Genomic DNA, 20,505 nt, shown 5'->3' with positions numbered 1-20,505 from the left:
GATTTCTTTGATGCATAAAATTACTTCCAATGATTATGGCATGAATGAGACATGTTTTGAACACTTGTATAATCATCTAGAGGTCAAGTGTTATACCTATTCATTTGAAATACGAATCTTCATGAGTTTCATCGAGACTTGATCATTTAGTTGAAAACTTCCTTCATGAGCTTGAATCTTGATCAATCCTTTTCGTTAATCAATCTTAGACTTGTAGAGAAGTTTGTTGTCATCAAAACATTTGAGAAGTCATGTCTTCACAATCTCCCCCTTTTTGATGATGACAACCCAAAAAAAATGAAAGTTCGATCCAAGCATGTTTATCTAGCAAATGCTCCCCCTTAATTGATGCTCCCCCTTAATTTATGATTTAAGGAGTCTTTTGAAATCTGCATTTTGTTAGAGAGAAACAGAAAACAAATAAATAACACAATAACAATCTCTTCTCCCCCTTTGTCATTAACAAAAAGGGTGAAATAAGTAACAATATGCAAACAACATACACTAAGCACCACATAACACAAGAATGAAATAAAAGATAATACAAACATAATATAAAATTCTGGAAGAAACAGTGGTAATCGATTACTCTAAAAAGGGTAATCGGTTACATAGATAAAAAACGCGTGAGGAAGGCAAAAACAGGCAGGGTAATCGATTATCCAATTTGGAGTAACCGATTACTCTAAGAAAAAAGTAAAAAAAAAAACAGTAGCTTTGCACAGCCCAAAATATGAAGGATTTTCAAAAAATTTAAGTTTGACAAGGTAATATACATACTAATGCAATTTTGAATGACAAGGTAATAACCGATTCCATAGTCACTTAATTGTTGCTTTAGCCAAAGATTTTGTGCACAACAACTACCCGCTGCTATGTATTCCGCTTCAGCCGTACTAAGAGCAATACAGGCTTGTTTCTTACATGACCGTGAGACTAATGTATTACCAAGGATGTGACATGTTCCACTAGTACTTTTTCTATCTGTTTTACAACCTGCATAATCCGCGTCAGAATAACCAATTAACTTACAACACTACCTTTAGGATACCATAAGTCAACGTTGGTTGTTCCTTTGAGATACTTCATGATTCTTTTGACCGTCGTGAGATGTGACTCCTTTAGATTTGCTTGGAAGCGAGCACATAAACACACGCTAAACATTATGTCAGGACGGCTTGCCATCAAATATAATAAAGAATCAATCATACCTCGATACTTCGTAATATCAATTGACACACCCGATTCGTCTTGATCAACATAGGTTCCGGAGCCCATTGGTGTTGACATTGCTTTACAACCATCCATTTCAAATCTCTTTAACAACTCTTTGCAATACTTTGATTGGTTGATAAAGATTCTGTCTTTTAGTTGCTTGATTTGCAATCCAAGGAAGTAGTTCATCTTTCCCATCATAGACATTTCAAATTCACCTTGCATTATCAACGCAAATTCTTCACATAGTTCTTTGTTGGTTTAACCGAAGATTATGTCGTCTACGCAGACTTGAACAAGTAAGGTGTTCCCTTTTATCTTCTTGATAAATAAAGTCTTGTCTACTTTGCCATTTTCAAAACCTTCTTCACATAGAAAATTACTTAGACGATCATACCATGCCCTTGGTGCTTGTTTTAATCCATATAGCGCTTTCTTCAGTTTGTATACATGTGAAGGATGCTTGAAGTCTTCAAAGCCCGGGGGTTGTTTGGCATAGACTTCTTCGTTGATATAGCCGTTCAAGAACGCGCTTTTGACGTCCATTTGAAATAACTGAAAATTCATTGAACATGCGTAAGCAAGTAATAAACGAATAGCTTCTAATCTTGCAACCGGAGCGAAAGTTTCTTCAAAGTTGATTCCTTCTTCTTGATTATACCCTTGAGCGACCAATCTTGCTTTGTTTCGAACAATTATTCCATTCTCATCAAGTTTGTTCTTAAACACCCATCTTGTTCCAATGATGTGCTTACCACTTGGTCTAGAAACAAGTTCCCAAACTTGATTTCTCTCGAATTGGTTTAATTCTTCTTGCATAGCAACAATCCATTGATCATCTCCTAGAGCTTCATCAATTTTAGAGGGTTCTATTTGCGAAATGAACGCCATGTTTAAGCATGCATCCTTGAGATTCAATCTTGTAGTAACACCTTGACTAATGTCACCAATTACTTTGTCAATAGGATGATCTTTATGAGTCCTCCATTCCTTAGGTAGATCATTTTCATTTGACTCTTGTTGAATCGGTTCTTCTTGATTCTTGTTTGAAGTATCTTCTTTAGGAATTTCTACAAAATCATCATCATCATCACAAACAACAATTTCCTCTTTCGAGGGGTTAGATTCGTCAAACTTAACATACATGGATTCTTATATAATTAAAGTTCTTTTATCATAAATTCTATATGCTTTACTTGTAAGAGAATAACCAAGAAAAATACCTTCATCCGATTTTTCGTCGAACTTACCAAGGTTGTCTTTGTCATTGTTAAGGACAAAGCACTTGCATCCAAAGATATGAAAGAAAGCAATGTTGGGTTTCCTTCCTTTGAAGAGTTCATATGGATTCTTCTTTAGGATAGGTCTTATGTTAACTCCATTACTTACAAAACATGTCGTGCTAACCGCATCCGCCTAAAAATACTTAGGAAGATTTGAGTCGCTAACCATTGTTCTTGCAAGTTCCACCAATGACCTATTCTTTCTTTCAACTACACCATTTTGTTGAGGAGTCCTTGGAGCCGAGAAGTTGTGAAATATTCCTTGATCTTCACAAAAGTCTCCAAAAGAAGTATTATGGAATTCTACACCATGATCGCTTCTTATGGATGCAATTGTTAATGATTTCTCATTTTGAATTTGCTTTGCATACTTCTTGAACGCTTTGAATGCGTCACTTTTCTGCACTAAAAAGAATGTCCAAGTATATCTAGAATAATCATCAACAATAACTAAAGCATATAAGTTACCTCCGAAGCTTCTTGTTCTTGATGGACCAAATAAGTCCACATGTAACAACTATAGTGGCCTAGAAGTGGACACCACATTCTTGGATGTGAAAGTTGATTTGGTTTGCTTCCCCTTTTGACAAGCATCGCAAAGTCTATCTTTGATGAATTTTATATTTGGCAATCCAATGACAAGGTCATGTTTTACTAACTTATTCAAGTGCTCCATGTGAATGTGAGCAAATCTCTTATGCCATAACCATGAGTCGTTGTTATTTCCCACAAGACACTTAACCTTCAAAGAAACATCATCAAGGGAAATCATGAAAATATTATTAATTCGCTTACCTATAAGCATTACCTCTTGTGTGACTTCGTCTTCAATTAAACATTCATCTTTTGTGAACCTTATTTTGAATCCTTTGTCACAAAGTTGGCTTATGCTTAAGAGGTTGTGCTTTAGTCCTTCGACATATAGCACATCTTCGATGGATATGAAATTTGGTGCACCTACTTTGCCTATGCCAAGAATTCTTCCTTTGTGGTTATCTCCATAAGTAACATAACCTTTGGCCTTAAGCATTAGATCTGAAAATTTGTGCACATCACCAATCATATGCTTGGAGCACCCACTATCCAAATACCAAAGATTTGATGTGGCCTTCAAGCATACCTACAAAACAAAATTAAGTTTTGTTAGGTACCCAAATTGCTTTGGGTCCTTCATAATTAGTACCTTTCTCAACCCATACATAAGGCCCCTTTGCTACACTAAAGTTTCTAACATAGCAAGCATTAGGTGTATGGCCAATAATACCACAACAAAAAAAAGTTGGTTCAAAATTGCTTTTATATCTAGGAACATAAGACTTTTTCTTTGTAAACCTTTTCTTTTTAGGACGTTGATGCACAACTTTTGGTGTGTTGACTCTTTCTTTTGGAGATTGATCCTTAGGCCTAACAAAGATAGTTTTATTTGAACTTGGTTTAGAAAATTTGGAGTAACCAAGTCCACTTTTGTCATTTGAGTACCTTTGTTGGCTAAGAACCCCTTCCAAACCAATTTGTCCTTTTTCATACCTTTCAAGGACTCTTTTAAGTTGGACAATTTGGAAAGAGAGAGACTCACAATTTAGACATACAAAATTCTTCTTTTCACTAATCATCTTTTGTTTTTCATTTTCAAAATCTTTTTCAAAAATTTCAATCTTTTCTTCTAAGGAAGAAATTTGTTTCTTTTGAGATGATATAGTTTTATAAAGAATTTTGCATTCATTTAACAATTAATTAATTGCACCTTGTGCATCATCATCAAAAAGAGAAAAATCATTACTAACCTCTTCTTCATCGTCGGAATGATGAGAAGCCATTGTAGCGAGGTATTCGTTACCATTAGAGATATTGACTAAATCCAAGGTAAACCATACAAGTCGAGTTGCCACCGCACTTCTATTTATCCAAATGAATGGTTAGAAAGCGAACAAAAACCTAAAAGTTTTATCAAATCAAAAACTAGTAAAAATGTCAGAGATCTGGGTAAGGGGGTTGGTTATGCAATGGGAAGATTTTAAGCACCCAAAACATCCTAGGTACTCCTAGGGATCCCTTTTCATAAGTGTTGTTCTAGTCTAAGGGGTGTAGGTATATCTAAAGTACTATTTACTAAAAGGAAGGTTAAAAGAAAATGACTCGCAAGGATGTCGCATCCACTGCCTACGTATCTCATCTGAGTATGAGAATTAGAGTCTTCGTAGCTCGGCTACCTATGGGTTAAAGAGAAGTGTGCTCGGTAAGACGTCGCGTCTTATGCCTACGTATCTCATCTGGAATGAGAATCAGAGCAAAACGTAGTTCGGCTAACTAGGGGTTAAGGATTTCCATCTGAACATGGACTTACAAAAAAGGACACCAGCTGTGTCAAAGGAGGGTGGGCAGTGTGTTCAACGTCCTAGCAGTAGGTGTCGCAGCTCGCTGAATCGAGTCTTAGGCAGTTACCTCTTTGCAATAGAACGGACTGACATGCCACAAGATCGGAGGCGCACGGAAGGACTAAAAGGGGGGAAGCTCTGCTCTAGAGTTGTCATGCAATATAGACATATGTGTTAGGATTTACAAAGGGGAACATCTACCTAATGTTATCATGCAAAGAATAAGGGAATTCTACCTATGTTATCATACAAAGGGTTCTACCTAATGGGTGTTACCTAAACGGAACAAGAGTCGACGGATGGAGCACAGAGAGGAGTTACGGATAAGGGTAGATGGTGATGCCAGAGGCAATCGACTTACAGGTAGATGGCGATGCCTGAGGCAATCGACTTACAAGACGATGGATGAATGCGTGCTGGTTCTGTTAAGTTTTGAAAATGATTACTCGACGTTGGATCGAACTTTTGATCTTATTTTGAAATGGTTATCGAATGTTCGTTTTAATTCTTGTATTAACAGGTGACTAAAGAAATTAAGAAATAAATATTATACACTTTATGGGAGAGGGGTACATTTGTTATGAATGGGGATTGTTCATGGCAGACAAACAATAAGAATATATGCCTCATACATCATACAAGTAGGCAACAGTTATCAATCAGATCGGATAAATAAACAATATATAATCAAACCAAAGAATCAAATAATGGAGCATTTAAACAATGCATGGGATTATGAACATGTTAAATAATCAAGCAATAGAAAGCATGAATGAGAGAAACAAGTATAAAAGATAACAGATGAATCAAGCAGATGAAAATACGCACACGAAGGGTCCACTGAATAATTTAATCAGGAAATGAGGTAAGGACCAAATAAAATCAAGGTAAAAGGCCTCTAATACATGGCATATGAGATGAATGAGAGAGGATCAAAAGATCTCTTCAATTGCCATAAGCAATCCCTAAGTCAAACATCGATCATAAAGAAGTCAACTGAAAATTCAAGTCAACTTAAAAAATAACAAATAAATAGCAAATTAATCAAGAAAATTATGAAAAATTAAACTAAATAAGGTGGGGTCAGGACATCATCATCCACCAAAAAGATTTTAAAAATAATGAAAATTGGCACGTGAATTAATTAAAACAAAACATAGGTCAAACCAAAAGTGAATTAATAAGATTAGGTACGAAATAAATCAAGAATAAATAGTAAATTAATTAAGAAAATTATGAAAAATTAAAATAAATAAGGTGGGGTCACGACATCATCATCCCCTAAAAAGATTTTAAAAATAATGAAAATTGGTACGTGAATTAATTAAAATAAAACAGAAGTCAAATTAGAAGTCAACCAACCAAACTGGGTCAAAAAGAAATCCAAAATAAATTGAAAATGTGAAATAAAATTCCAAGAAAAGGTCAGATTGACCATGAGACAGTGGTCAACATTCATCCCAAAAGTCAAATGCTAACAATAATTTTAATCATAAAAATAAAATCAATAAAAAAAGTGTGTTAAAATGGACCATTTAGAATAAATAATTAAAAAAAAATATTAAAATTAAAAAAAAAACAAAAATAAAAATTATATAAAATTAAATAAAACGTTAAGAAAATTGAAAAATATTTTTGGATAATTTTATGGAGGAAGAAAATATTTTAAATAAGAAAAAGAAATATGAAAATGGAAGGATTAATGGTGATGAACATGGTAAGCAAGCGTAGATATATCAAAACATGGCCATGGAAGAGATGTTTACCTAATGGAAAATAGAAGTGGAATGGAATCTGATATGTGATGAAGTTTTGCCTTCTTGCCACAAAATTTCAATTCTCCTTTAGGGTTAGGGTTTCAGCTTCATAAATAGGGTGGATTAGGTGTTCTCATGGGCTTTTTAATAAGTGATTTATCCATAAGAATAAAAGTGTGAAGTGAGGTGTAAAATGTTGTTATTTTGGGCCAAACTTAAGTGAATGGATGTCCAATGCATGGCCAAAAGAGATAAAAAAACGTGACTGGTTTGTGCAGCATGCTTAGAAAATCTGATTGGGCCAGCCAGGCCCAAAATATGCCAAGAAAATCAAGTCACGGTGCCCACTTTAAATGAATGTATCTCTCAAACCATGGATCCAAATGAGATGATTCAAAAAGGATGTGAAAGAGGACATGGCAAGGTATAATTGTTGTGAAGAAAGTGTTTTCAAATAATGCCTTGAAGTGCAAGAAAACTGGCCAAGAAGTCTTGACAAATTTTGAAGATTTTGGACTTAGAAATTTTTCTAAGTGTCCTAAAAAATGTCTCATTTTGACTAAGCATAACTTTTTCAATTCTAATGCAAATGGAGCAAACTTTATATCTCTAGAAAGCTTGGAACAAGAGAAACAACTTTCATGTTGGAGAGATTTTCAAATGGAGCTTTTATCTAGATGCAAGATGGGCTTAAAGTGAGTGCAACGATCATGAAAACTTGCCCTAAATGGAAAGTCAACCATTTCCAAATTAAGGCACTTTTCCAATTCCTGATTAAATGATGAATCCATGATCCAACCTTGATCAAATTTCACATGTAGTATCCCCTAGGCATGGATTTTGAGATTCCACTCTCAAAATGTCAGGAGTTGACTTTTCTGGCCCCATAGTTGACTTTTCCCAAACTGTCTGATTCCCGATTCTATTGATCAATTGAAGCACTTCTAGCTCAAATAAAGAGCTGATTTTTTGTATGTATACCCTTGTGGACATATGGGGGCCATGGAAAAGAGTTTCACCTAAAGAATCAGAAATAAACTGATTTTATACCAAACCCTAGTTTTAGGGCACAATGATCAGGAACTGATTGCACTGATTGCCAATGGGTCTTTCTGAGATAATTGTGAATCTTCCTAGGCCAAGATGCCTCTCTAATCATGACCTGGATGAGCTCCTCTACTTACAACCAAACATTGCCTGTTGCAGGTAGCCATGAAACCCTAATTTCTGATTAAATCCAGATGAACACTCTGATAGCTTTGAATCCTTCACTGATGAACTGAGGACCATAATAAGATACTTGGACCCCCCTGAGACCCTTGAGACTTGTATACTTAGAAAATGAAGTCCAATTCTCAATCTTGCTTTGTATGGGCTCCTTCTGTTAAGGAGTGATCGATCAAAATCTGATCTCCATGTCACTAATGCAGTATGCAATGAGTATGACCTAATATGATGCTAATGAAGTGTAAAACATAATCCCATGCTTCCAGGAAAAATGAAGGGTAAATTTTGGGGTATTACAGCTGTTCCTATTCAATTAACTGGAAACTCGAAAGGAAGATAGCAACGGCTTTCGTACTTTCGAGGTATCAAGTGATTGAATACGATAAAAGCCCGAAAATTTACACTGAAGTGAAAAAATGAAGTAACAATGCCTGTCAGAATCGGCCAAGAGGTGGTCTTGAAAAAGAATCCGTCTGGTACGGTGAGTGTCGGTCTGAACACCGAAACAAGGAATGTTAGACTGAATACCAAAATAAATGGTAACACAGAAATAACCATGGCCTGAATGCCGCTCATCAATCTGAATACTGGAAATGACTTCGATCTGAGCATTGGACGATACTTGATTATTAAACATCGGTCTGAACACCGGGAAACTGGCCTGAGTGCCACTTCGGTCTGAATACCGGAAAACTGGCTTGAATGCCACAAGTTGCATCGACCTGAATGTCGGAAACTTCTTCAATCTGAACATCGGAAAACTGGCTTGAATGCCACTTCGGTCTGAATACCGAAAACTTGGCCTGAATGCCACAAGTTGCATCGACCTGAATGTCGGAAACTTCTTCGATCTGAACATCGGAAAACTGGCCCGAATGCCACTTCGGTCTGAATACCGGAAACTTGGCCTGAATGCCACAAGTTGCATCGACCTGAATGTCGGAAACTTCTTCGATCTGAACATCGAAAAAGTGGCCTGAATGCCACTTCGGTCTGAATACCGGAAACTTTCATGCCTGTCAGCATCAGCAGAAATAGGGAAAATATAATTGAGGCGGCGCGTGGGCCAACGACCCCTGCTAAGAATAATAAAGATAAGTCATGAACAATCTTCAGTATGAGTACTGGAAACAACTTTTGGCTTATCACTTGGGATATCGAGTATGCCTTATGCTTTACATGCGTATGTTTGAATTTTTCAATGGCGTAATGCTCCATGAAAATGGAAATGCTACGCAATTTGGGAGGATGCAATGCAATGTGATTCTACATGCAGGGATGCGAAAAGCTTGATTAGAGAGAACGCCAAGCTGAGGCAAGGAATTCTGCTGGGGAAATGATCACAATCTTCTGGACCCTGGCAAGGCTGTTGGAGATGCACAGCACAAAGAACTCTATGGGGAAATGACCCGCCACACGGTGTTCTGGCAAATAACAAAATACCGAGACTCTGACTGGGGAGAGAATGGCACTGAAAACTTGCTGCTGAGGAAAGCGATAGTGGTTCTGGCAACCATAATCTGCGAGAGAGACGACTCAGCAGGGGAAGCAAACACCGATACAGTACCGAGATTCTGCTTCAAGGAAAGAGACCATGGGTCTAGCATCGAGATCATCGATCTGGCATCGAACTCTGAGGAGCATCCGCTTCTGCTGTGAAGATACAGTCTGGAACTGTCAACTTCGCTAGGGATATACAGTCTGACACTGTCGACTCTACTGGTGAATGTATAATCTGAAACAAATGCTTGGGGAAGTACAGCAGTGAGAGCCTGCTGGGGATTGAAGAATCCAACGCTCGGACCAGCTCTGTAGGGATAAGATACCAAATTCCAACTGTTGAGGAAAAACATCCGCGATCATTTGATGGGGACCTTAAGGAAATGCCCCGAGTGTACCTGTTCTGAATGGACGCTCCAAAGCACTTAAAATTTACAACAATTTTCAATGTTTATTAAGCACGTACCTGTAAATCTCTTATGTTTCATGATGCAATATTTATCAAAAATTCGGACGTCATTTTTGCAAACAAAATAGTAAAATGAAAATGAACACAGAGATGTACTGAATAACATGATTTTATTGATTGAGTGGCCTCTGAATAGGTATTTACACCAGGAAGCAATCCCTGGAAAGAGGTAATTGCACAATAGATAAAAACAGAAATTAATCTAATGGCAATGTGAAATTGATTTCTATCGGGTTCCAATTCTGCTATGACTCGCTCGTCTTCAAGATCCTCCAGATGATCAGCTTTCCGAAAAAGGTGATTGGACTGTTTCCTATCCTTCGGAAGTTTCCGGTTATCGACACGAGATGATATTCAGAACTACTCAGAACGCAGCCATTCGCTTAATCCCTAACTTTTGCCTGGATCTCCCTTTCGGGTTTTCAATCCACCGGGATACCCATTTTTGCCTAAGTTGCCCTTTCAGGTTTTCAACTTACCGGGTGTACAATCTTTTCATTTTTTAATCCCTAACTTTTGCCCGAACCTTTTTCATTTTCTTGGTTCGCTGGGATGCCCATTTTTTTGCCTGGACTATTCTTTTTATCGTCCAACGGGTCTATTTTATGTGAAGTATTTTTTAACTGCGTCTGAGTTCACAGGGGAAGTGAAGTTTTCACCATCCATAGTTGCAAGCATTAAGGCTCCACCATCAAAAACCTTGGTGACAATATACGGTCCATCATAGTTAGGAGTCCACTTGCCCCTGTGATCTGTCTGAGGAGGAAGGATCCTTTTCAACACCAAATCTTCGACTTGGAAGCATCGAGGACGCACTTTCTGATCAAAGGCTCTCTTCATCCGACTCTGATACAACTGCCTATGACAAATGGCTGCCATTCGCTTCTCTTCGATAAGACTCAACTCATTAAACCTTGTCTGAATCCATTCAGCTTCGTCTAACTTGACATCCAACATGACTCTTAGAGAAGGAATCTCCACTTCAACAGGTAGGACTGCTTCCATACCATACACAAGGGAATAAGGGGTTGCCCCCGTCGATGTACGTACTGAAGTACGGTACCCATGCAAGGCGAAGGGTAGCATATCATGCCAATCTCTGTACGTAACGACCATCTTCTGCACAATCTTCTTTATGTTCTTATTTGCTGCCGCAACATCACCGTTCATCTTAGGACGATAAGGGGAAGAGTTGTGATGTTGATTGTTGAAGTTCTTGCACAACTCTTTCATCATTTTGTTATTGAGATTAGAATCATTATCAGTAATGATTCTTTCGGGAATCCCATAACGACAAATGATTTCTTTCTTGATGAATCGGGCAACCACATGTCTGGTGACCTTCGCAAAGGATGCTGCTTCGACCCACTTGGTGAAATAGTCGATGGAAACAAGGATGAAGCGATGCCCATTGGAAGTAGTCGGCTCAATCTTTCTAATCATATCAATGCCCCACATAGCAAACGGCCACGGCGAAGACATCACATTCAGAGGATTTGGCGGCACATGCACCTTATCAACATAAATCTGGCATTTATGACACTTCCGAGCATATTTGAAACAATCAGATTCCATGGTCATCCAGTAATAACCTGCTCTCAACAATTTTTTAGCCATTGCATATCTGCCGGCATGAGTACCGAAGGAGCCTTCATGAACTTCCTGCATTAACATGTCCGTTTCGTGTCTATCCACGCATCTAAGCAAAACCATATCGAAGTTCCTCTTATACAGCACATCGTCTTTGTTCAAAAAGAAACTGCCTGCTAATCTTCTCAAAGTCTTTCTATCATTGTTGGATGCCCCTGCAGGGTACTCTTGATTCTTCAGAAAACACTTGATGTCGTGATACCAGGGCTTGTCATTAACTACCAATTCAGAAGCAAACACATACGCGGCCCTATCAAGGCGCATAACATCGATCTTGGGAGCATAGTTCCACCGAGTCACTTTGATCATGGAGGATAGAGTAGCAAGAGCATCTGCCATCTGGTTCTCATCACGAGGTATATGATACAACTTTACTGTTGTGAAGAAAGTCAATAGTTTTCTCGTGTAATCTCTGTAGGGGACTAGATTAGGCTGGAGAGTATTCCAATCACCATTCACTTGATTGATCACTAAAGATGAATCTCCGAAGATGTCCAGAGTCTTGATTCTCGAATCAATGGCTTGCTCAATACCCAAGATACAGGCCTCATACTCAGCTTCATTGTTGGTGCACTCAAAAGTCAGACGAGCGGTGAAAGGCATGTGGGCACCTTTCGGAGTGGTAATGACAACACCAATTCCACTTCCTTTGGCATTGACGGCCCCATCAAACATTAAAGTCCATTTTTCATATGGGTTAGGTCCCTCCTCAACAACTAGCTATTCACAGTCTTTCATCTTGAGGAACATGATGTCTTCATCTGGAAAATCAAACTTCATCGACTCATAATCATCAATCGGCTACTTAGCAAGATAGTCTGACAGAATACTCCCTTTGATGGCTTTATGGGATGTATACTTGATGTCGTACTCTATCAGTACCATTTGCCAACGAGCAACCCTTCCGGTGAGAGCTGGCTTCTCAAATATATATTTGACTGGATCCATTTTAGAGATCAGTAAGGTTGTGTGAGTCAGCATGTATTGTCTCAGTCGCTTAGCAGCCCATGCAAGTGCACAACATGTCTTTTCAAGCATTGAGTATCTTGACTCGCAATCTGTGAATTTTTTACTCAGGTAGTAGATGGCATGCTCTTTCCTACCTGTCTCGTCGTGTTGGCCGAGAACACAACCCATAGAATTATCGAGTACTGTCAAATACATAATCAGCGGTCTCCCTGGGACTGGAGGCATAAGGATAGGAGGATTCTGCAAATACTCTTTTATTTTTTCGAAAGCCCTTTGGCAATCATCATTTCACCTGATAGCCTGATCTTTTCTTAACAATTTGAATATTGGCTCACACGTGGCTGTTAGGTGAGAGATGAACCTTGCAATGTAGTTCAACCTCCCTAAGAAACCACAAACTTGTTTTTCTGTTCTTGGCTCAGGCATTTCTTTTATCGCTTTCACTTTGGCCGGATCCACCTAAATCCCTTTTTCACTAACAATAAAACCCAACAATTTTCCAGATCTCACCCCGAAAGTACACTTGTTCGGATTAAGCCTCAGCTTGAATTTCCTCAAACGCTCAAACAGTTTATGCAAATTCACCAAATGTTCTTCTTCTGTCTGAGATTTGGCAATCATATCATTAACATAAACCTCGATTTCATGATGAATCATATCATGGAAAAGAGTTACCATAGCTTGTTGATATGTTGCCCCAGCATTTTTCAGACCAAACGGCATCACCTTATAGCAGAAGGTGCCCCATGGGGTTATGAAAGTTGTCTTCTCCATGTCTTCTGATTCCATCTTAATTTGATTATAGCCAGAAAAGCCATCCATGAAGGAGAATACCGAGAACTGGGCCGTGTTATCCACCAAAACGTCGATGTGAGGTAATGGGAAATCATCTTTACGACTAGCTCTGTTCAGATCCCGGTAGTCAACACACATCTGTACCTTTCCATCCTTTTTAGGTACTGGAACGATATTTGCAACCTATGGCGGATAATTTGTAACCGCTAGAAACCCTGCATCCAACTGTTTTTGCACCTCTTCCTTTATCTTGACAGCCATCTCTAGTCTTGTTCTTCTGCGCTTCTGCTTGACCGGAGGACAATCCTCTTTGAGAGGCAAACGGTGTATCACAATGTCTGTGTCAAGCCCTAGCATGTCCTGATAAGACCAAGCGAAGATGTCAACATACTCTTGCAGCAATTCAATCAACCCCCTCTTCACATTATCTTCCAAAGCAACCCCTATCTTGATTTCTCTCTTGACGTCCTCGGTGCCGAGATTAACTACTTCAATAGACTCTTGATGCGGTTGAATGACCCTTTCCTCCTATTTTAATAATCTGGCAAGTTCTTCAGGGAGTTCACAATCTTCATCACCCTCTTCTTCAGCTTGAAAGATTGGATTTTCAAAGTTGAAGCGAGCCATAACAGAACTGTTATCAATAGGATCCGGTGATGTGCATCTGCATGAGTGATGGTATATGCTTATGAGTGTGAACAAGGAGTGAAAACTAAACAAAACATTGCCAAAATATATTTTTTGATTTTTGAAAACTGCAAAAATAGAAAGACAGTGAACAAAATATTTGAATGCAAAAAGGCGTCCTTTATTTATGATAAAAAATGCAGGTATCCACATAGATGAGCCCTACAATGAGTCATCACGCCCTGGGCGGAACGTAAGACTTGGATATGCATGAATAAACAAAGAAAATTACTCTTTAAGAAGAGTAACTTGGATAATCTCTTCAGAAGACCAGTTGCGGAGAACTTCACTCGGGACCCTTGGACGCACCCAGTTGTCAATGTCGCAATCACTATCCCCATCCTCTTTCTTGATTGCAGAGACCTGGCCGTACTGAATGATGCCAGCACTGGCAGGAAAGAGAGGATCAACATCTGCATTCTCAAACACCTCTTCAACAACCCCTTCAACAGACCTTTGGGCAGATAAGTCTTCAGCTTGGAGGATACCATCGTCAAGCAAGGCCTGGATACCCTGCTGCAGCTTCACACAACCCCCACTCTGTGCAACACAACCCAAACAACCACTCCCACAGCCAAGGAAAACATCTGCCTTTAGCAAGTATTCTTTGATTTCTAACAGCGGAGTCTTCAGCTTCAACACCTCCTTGACTAATTTGACTTCTCCTTCAACCATGTTAACATTTTCTCTACCATGCCGCGGCATAGGATTGTTGACAATATTAGGAGCCGGCGCAAAGTTAATGGCCTTCGAATCAATGAGGTCCTGAACTACGTGCTTAAAAGCTTTGCAGTTCTCAATAGTGTGACCAGGTGCCCTAGAGTGGAAATTACACCTAGCATTGGCGTCATAACCCACTGGAAGTCTGCCAACGGGAGGAGCCAAAGTGCGTAACTGCACAAGTTGCAAATGTTGAAGGTTGGGAAGCAACTGGGCATACGACATCGGAAGAGTGTCGAAACGCCTATCCATCATCCTCTGTCTCTGTTGATAAGCAGGTTATTTACCCTATTGTTGTTGGTATTGATTTTGTTGACGTTGAGGTTATTGTTGTTGCACTAGTGCTGCAGCCGGAATGGTCACTGCTGCAACATAAGGTTGTTAATGGTAATTCTGAAAGTTATTCCTCCGGTTACCCTTGTTCTGATAAGAAGATATGGCATTTTCATCCCCTTCTCTCCTCTTTTGTCCTCCTAAGAACGACTTCTTTGACCCCGAAGATGATCCAACCCCATTTTGGATCTTACATGTCTTCAAGTAGTTCTCCACCCTCTCACCGGTAGAGACCACATCAGCAAAATTCGAGGCGTTGCAATCCACCAGACGCTCCAAATAAGATCCAGGCAGTGTGTTCATAAACATGTTGGCCATCTCTTTTTCCAACATCGGAGGCTGAACACGGGAAGCCAACTCTCTCCAGCGTTGAGCATACTCTTTGAAGCACTCGTTGCTCTTGAGAGACAGATTCTGGAGCTGAGTCCTGTTAGATGCCATATCAGCATTGTACTGATATTGCTTCACAAAGGCCTCAGCCAAGTCTCTTCAGTAGCGAATATGGACTCTGTCCAGCCTCATATACCACTCCAAGGATGCCCCAGCTAGGTTGTCCTGGAAGGAGTACATGAGCAGCTTCTCATCATCAGAATACGCGATCATCTTGCGGAAGTAAGCTTGTACATGAGTCTTCGGGCAAGAGTTGCCATTGTACTTATCAAACACGGGGACTTTGAATTTTGGCGGAACTCTCATGCCTGGGACAAGCCCCAAGTCAGCAACATCCACACCAAGAGCATTTTGCCCTTCCACAGCTTTCAACCTCTCTTCCAGTCTCTGAAACATAGGGTCCATACCATGGCCTATGCCAAAGTCCTCCTGAAGCAGGGGGAATTGATCCCCCTGATCATCATGGATGGGTTGTTGACCAAGGTTGCCATGTGGGATTGGGATTGGCCCCGGTCCATTTGGTCCGTTAGCCTCTCCACCAGGAGGATCAGCCACAACCTCCAGTTGAGTAGTAGCGGGATTCCCCTGTACCAACAATCTAATCTTCTGCTGTCCCTGAGCCACTCCTTGGACCACTTCCATGAACTGATTCATGTGAATCCTCATCTCAGCGAGCTCTGCTTGTAAACCTTCCATTGCTCTCTGTTGATTCCTTTGGGTACCGTATCGGTGAATGCCTGAGTCAGCTATCCTAATAATGGAATACCAAACAAGATGAGAACACTACGGCAGTACCTATTATGCAAGACATGCTAATGAATATGCAAATGCAATGACATGTTTATCAATTTCAAAGGGTACTCTACCCCTTGATTCCGGTCTCACATTAGATAAACAGTGTAAGAAAACCCCGACTAGAATCAAGAAGAAGATATAAACCCCTAGGAATAGATAAACATGATGCATGCAATGCTTATGATTTAATTTTTATATCAGAGGAACTTTAGAGTCTTATTTGCAAATTTTGGAAATATTAAATGTTTATCACATATGGAAATATCACGTCAATTAATATTTGGAAATGTTTTTACGCCAAAGAAGTACAGTCTTGGTAACCAAATACAATACAAGAGAGAAGGAAAATGAACATCCTATGGATCCCTAGAAGCAATCGTCCAAAGCCCTCGAGACTGGAAGATAAGTTGCACGAAGCCTCTTCACCTCCCTCTCATAGGCTGCCTCCATATCTGCCTTCTCTTTGGCGAGTCTATCATACTTCCTCTTCCAAAACTTGGAAGACTGAGGAAGTAGAGAAGTCAATGCGTCATCAAGATCATCAATAACCTGCTGCTCAAGGAACTCTATCAAAGCATCCATCTCTCTGATCTGCTGAAGCAACTCCTCTCGTTCACGGATCCAAGCACGCGAACGGTCTTCGTCTCTCAACTCCTCTACTCCTTGGCTAGGGAGGGTTGAAGGCCGAGCCACAATCAAAGGTGTGGGTCTTGGATACTCATAAGGCATGAGGTACTCGGAAGCTCTCCTCCTAACCCAAGAGGTATAGGGTTCCAAAGAGATACAATTCTTCGGTCCTAGCTCCTTCCTTCCTTTCTTATGGATTTTACGCCAAGCGCGGACCGTCCTGCCCTTCAAGCCTTGGGGATCTTTACCCTCCTGAAAGAACACACCCTCTAACAGAATGTTATTGGGTTTATCCTTTAGGGGGAACCCAAGCTGACGACGTGCCAAAATAGGGTTGTAGTTAATTCCACCGCATGTACCAAGAAGAGGTACATTGGAGAATTCACCACAAGAGTCGATAATATGCACACCATCATATACACGGTTGTACCAAAAGATATCATCATTAGCGAGAGACATAAGTCTCGTGGACTACCGTAAACATCCTTTGTTCTCCTTGAAGGCGAGCGTTTGAGGCAAGTGCGAAATAAACCACTTGTACAACAGAGGCAAACAACACACAATGGTACCATCTCCCTTTGCATTCCTCATATGCAAAGAGAAATAAGTGTCACCCAACAGAGTAGGAACGGGATTAAGAATATAGAAAATCCTAATGGCGTTCACATCCACAAACTTGTCGATGTTGGGGAATAACACTAGCCCAAAGATGAGAAGTACAAATATGGCCTCAAAGGCGTCCTCACTCATGGCCTTCCCAAACATAGTAGCTTGATCAATGAGGAACTCAGAAGGAAGACCTTGAATTCTACCTTTGGTAGTTATATGCGCACCAACCAGAGATTCATCCATATGCAACATGGCAGTTATCTCTTGAGAAGTAGGAGTACTCTCTAAGCCACTGAACGGCAACTGGTCTAGGATAGGTATACCCACAAGGTAGGCATACTCCTCAAGCGTGGGCAAAAGCTGGAAATCCGGAAAAGTGAAGCAACGATACAAGGGATCATAGAACTGCACCAATACGCTCATCAAGCCTTCATCCACTTGAGTCGTCAGAATAGATAGAAGCTTCCCAAAACGAGCCTTGAAACCCAGGGGATCTATTACATAGGATGTCAAATTCCTTAGCTCTTTCAAGTCGGGTTGTCTGAAACTGTACTTCTTTGTATTCCTTCTTTAACTTTCCATGTCTGAAAATTTGCAAATAGACCTCTTAAGTTCCTTGAAATTTTTCTCATTGTTGATGATATGGATGTGTATGAATGCATGAATGCATGGATGCAACAATCACACTTAAGGATCAAGCAAATCACACCATATAAAGGTCATGGGATGGATCAAGTCATCCTTAATATCAATCATCCATTTTGGTGGATTATGGTTTACACCTTATCAACACCCAAGTTCCATTGATATTAAGGATACACAAGAACGGATCAACCACGAATCAAGGGTTTGTTGCGAGTCGCGAGCATGGAGGCTTGGTTAAGAACCACCCAAAGGGAGTGTACTATGGTTAAACCTGACAATCATGTTCTACGAGAGGTTCCCATAGTCATCATCCCATCTTTCGGATATTATCGGATAAACGACTACTCGTATTCCAAAAATATTCTCAAGAGAGACTCTTATGAGTGTAGTATCGCGTAACAATCGTATCAAATCTCACACTTGAACGATCTTCGCACTACGTCCTAAAAATAGGCCAAGATGGGCGTGGTAAACTAAGGTCCTTGGCTTCTAAGGCATATATTGGAAAGAGTAATGCCTAACCACGACTACTCGTGTGACATTATTGATCCCAACATAACCTTCACCAAGTGAATGGGCTTGCAAGTCAACTTGCTAAGGAATAACTCCACATAAGTCAACAAGACTATGCCATTCTCCTATCCTAAGTGCACTCGAGTTCGGGTATAGAACTCATCTCACGAAGATCACAAAACATACAAGGAATTAATATTCAAACAATTCAATCATTACATTCAATACAGTAATCCCAAATTGCACAAAAATATGTCACAAAGCAATATACCATACAATACAACAAATATGAAAAGTAGGCAAAACCCACTAGGCAAATGATAGTCCCCAGCAGAGTCGCCACTTTTCTGTAGCGGGGTATTCGTTACCATTAGAGATATTGACTAAATCCAAGGTAAACCATACAAGTCGAGTCGCCACCGCACTTCTATTTATCCAAAGGAATGATTAGAAGGCGAACAAAAACCTAAAAGTTTTATCAAATCAAAAACTAGTAAAAATGTCAGAGATCTGGGTAAGGGGGTTGGTTATGCAATGGGAAGGTTTTAAGCACCCAAAACATCCTAGGTACTCCTAGGGAGCCCTTTTCATAAGTGTTGTTCTAGTCTAAGGGGTGTAGGTATATCTAAAGTACTATTTACTAAAAGGAAGGTTAAAAGAAAATGACTCGCAAGGATGTCGCATCCACTGCCTACGTATCTCATATGAGTATGAGAATCAGAGTCTTCGTAGCTCGGCTACCTATGGGTTAAAGAGAAGTGTGTTCGGTAAGACGTTGCGCCTTATGCCTACGTATCTCATCTGGAATGAGAATCAGAGCAAAACGTAGTTCGGCTAACTAGGGGTTAAGGATTGCCATCTGAACATAGACTTACAAAAATGGACACCAGCTGTGTCAAAGGAGGGTGGGCAGTGTGTTCAACGTCCTAGCAGTAGGTGTCGCAGCTCGCTGAATCGAGTCTTAGGCAGTTACCTCTTTGTAATAGAACGGACTGACATGCCACAAGATTGGAGGCGCACAGAAGGTCTAAAAGTGGGGAAGCTCTGCTCTAGAGTTTTCATGCAATATGGACCTATGCGTTAGGATTTACAAAGGGGAACATTTACCTAATGTTAGCATGCAAAGAATAAGGGAATTCTACCTATGTTATCATACAAAGGGTTCTACCTAATGGGTGCTACCTAAACGGAACAAGAGTCGACAGATGAAGCGCAAAGAGGAGTTACGGATAAGGGTAGATGGCGATGTCGGAGGCAATCGACTTACAGGTAGATGGCGATGCCTGAGGCAATCGACTTACAAGAGGATGGATGAATGCGTGTTGGTTCTGTTAAGTTTTGAAAATGATTACTCGACGTTGGATCGAGCTTTTGATCTTATTTTGAAATGGTTATCGGATGTTCGTTTTAATTCTTGTATTAACAGGTGACTAAAGAAATAAAGAAATAAATATTATACACTTTATGGGAGAGGGGTACATTTGTTATGAATGGGGATTGTTCATGGCAGACAAACAATAAGAATATATGCCTCATACATCATACAAGTAGGCAACAATTATCAATCAGATCGGATAAATAAACAATATATAATCAAACCAAAGAATCAAATAATTGAGCATTTAAACAATGCATGGGAGTATGAACATGTTAAATAATCAAGCAATAGAAAGCATGAATGAGAGAAACAAGTAGAAAAGATAACAGATGAATCAAGCAGATGAAAATATGCACACGAAGGGTCCACTGAATAATTTAATCAGGAAATGAGGTAAGGACCAAATAAAATCAAGGTAAAAGGCCTTTAATACATGGCATATGAGATGAACTAGGGAGGATCAAAAGATCTCTTCAATTGCCATAAGCAATCCCTAAGTCAAACATCGATTATAAAGAAGTCAACTGAAAATTCAAGTCAACTTAAAAAATAACAAATAAATAGCATA

The sequence above is a fragment of the Lathyrus oleraceus genome, chromosome 3 (genome assembly GCF_024323335.1).
Source record: "Lathyrus oleraceus cultivar Zhongwan6 chromosome 3, CAAS_Psat_ZW6_1.0, whole genome shotgun sequence".
Taxonomy (NCBI): Eukaryota; Viridiplantae; Streptophyta; class Magnoliopsida; order Fabales; family Fabaceae; genus Lathyrus; species Lathyrus oleraceus.
This window is presented reverse-complemented; position numbering follows the sequence as displayed.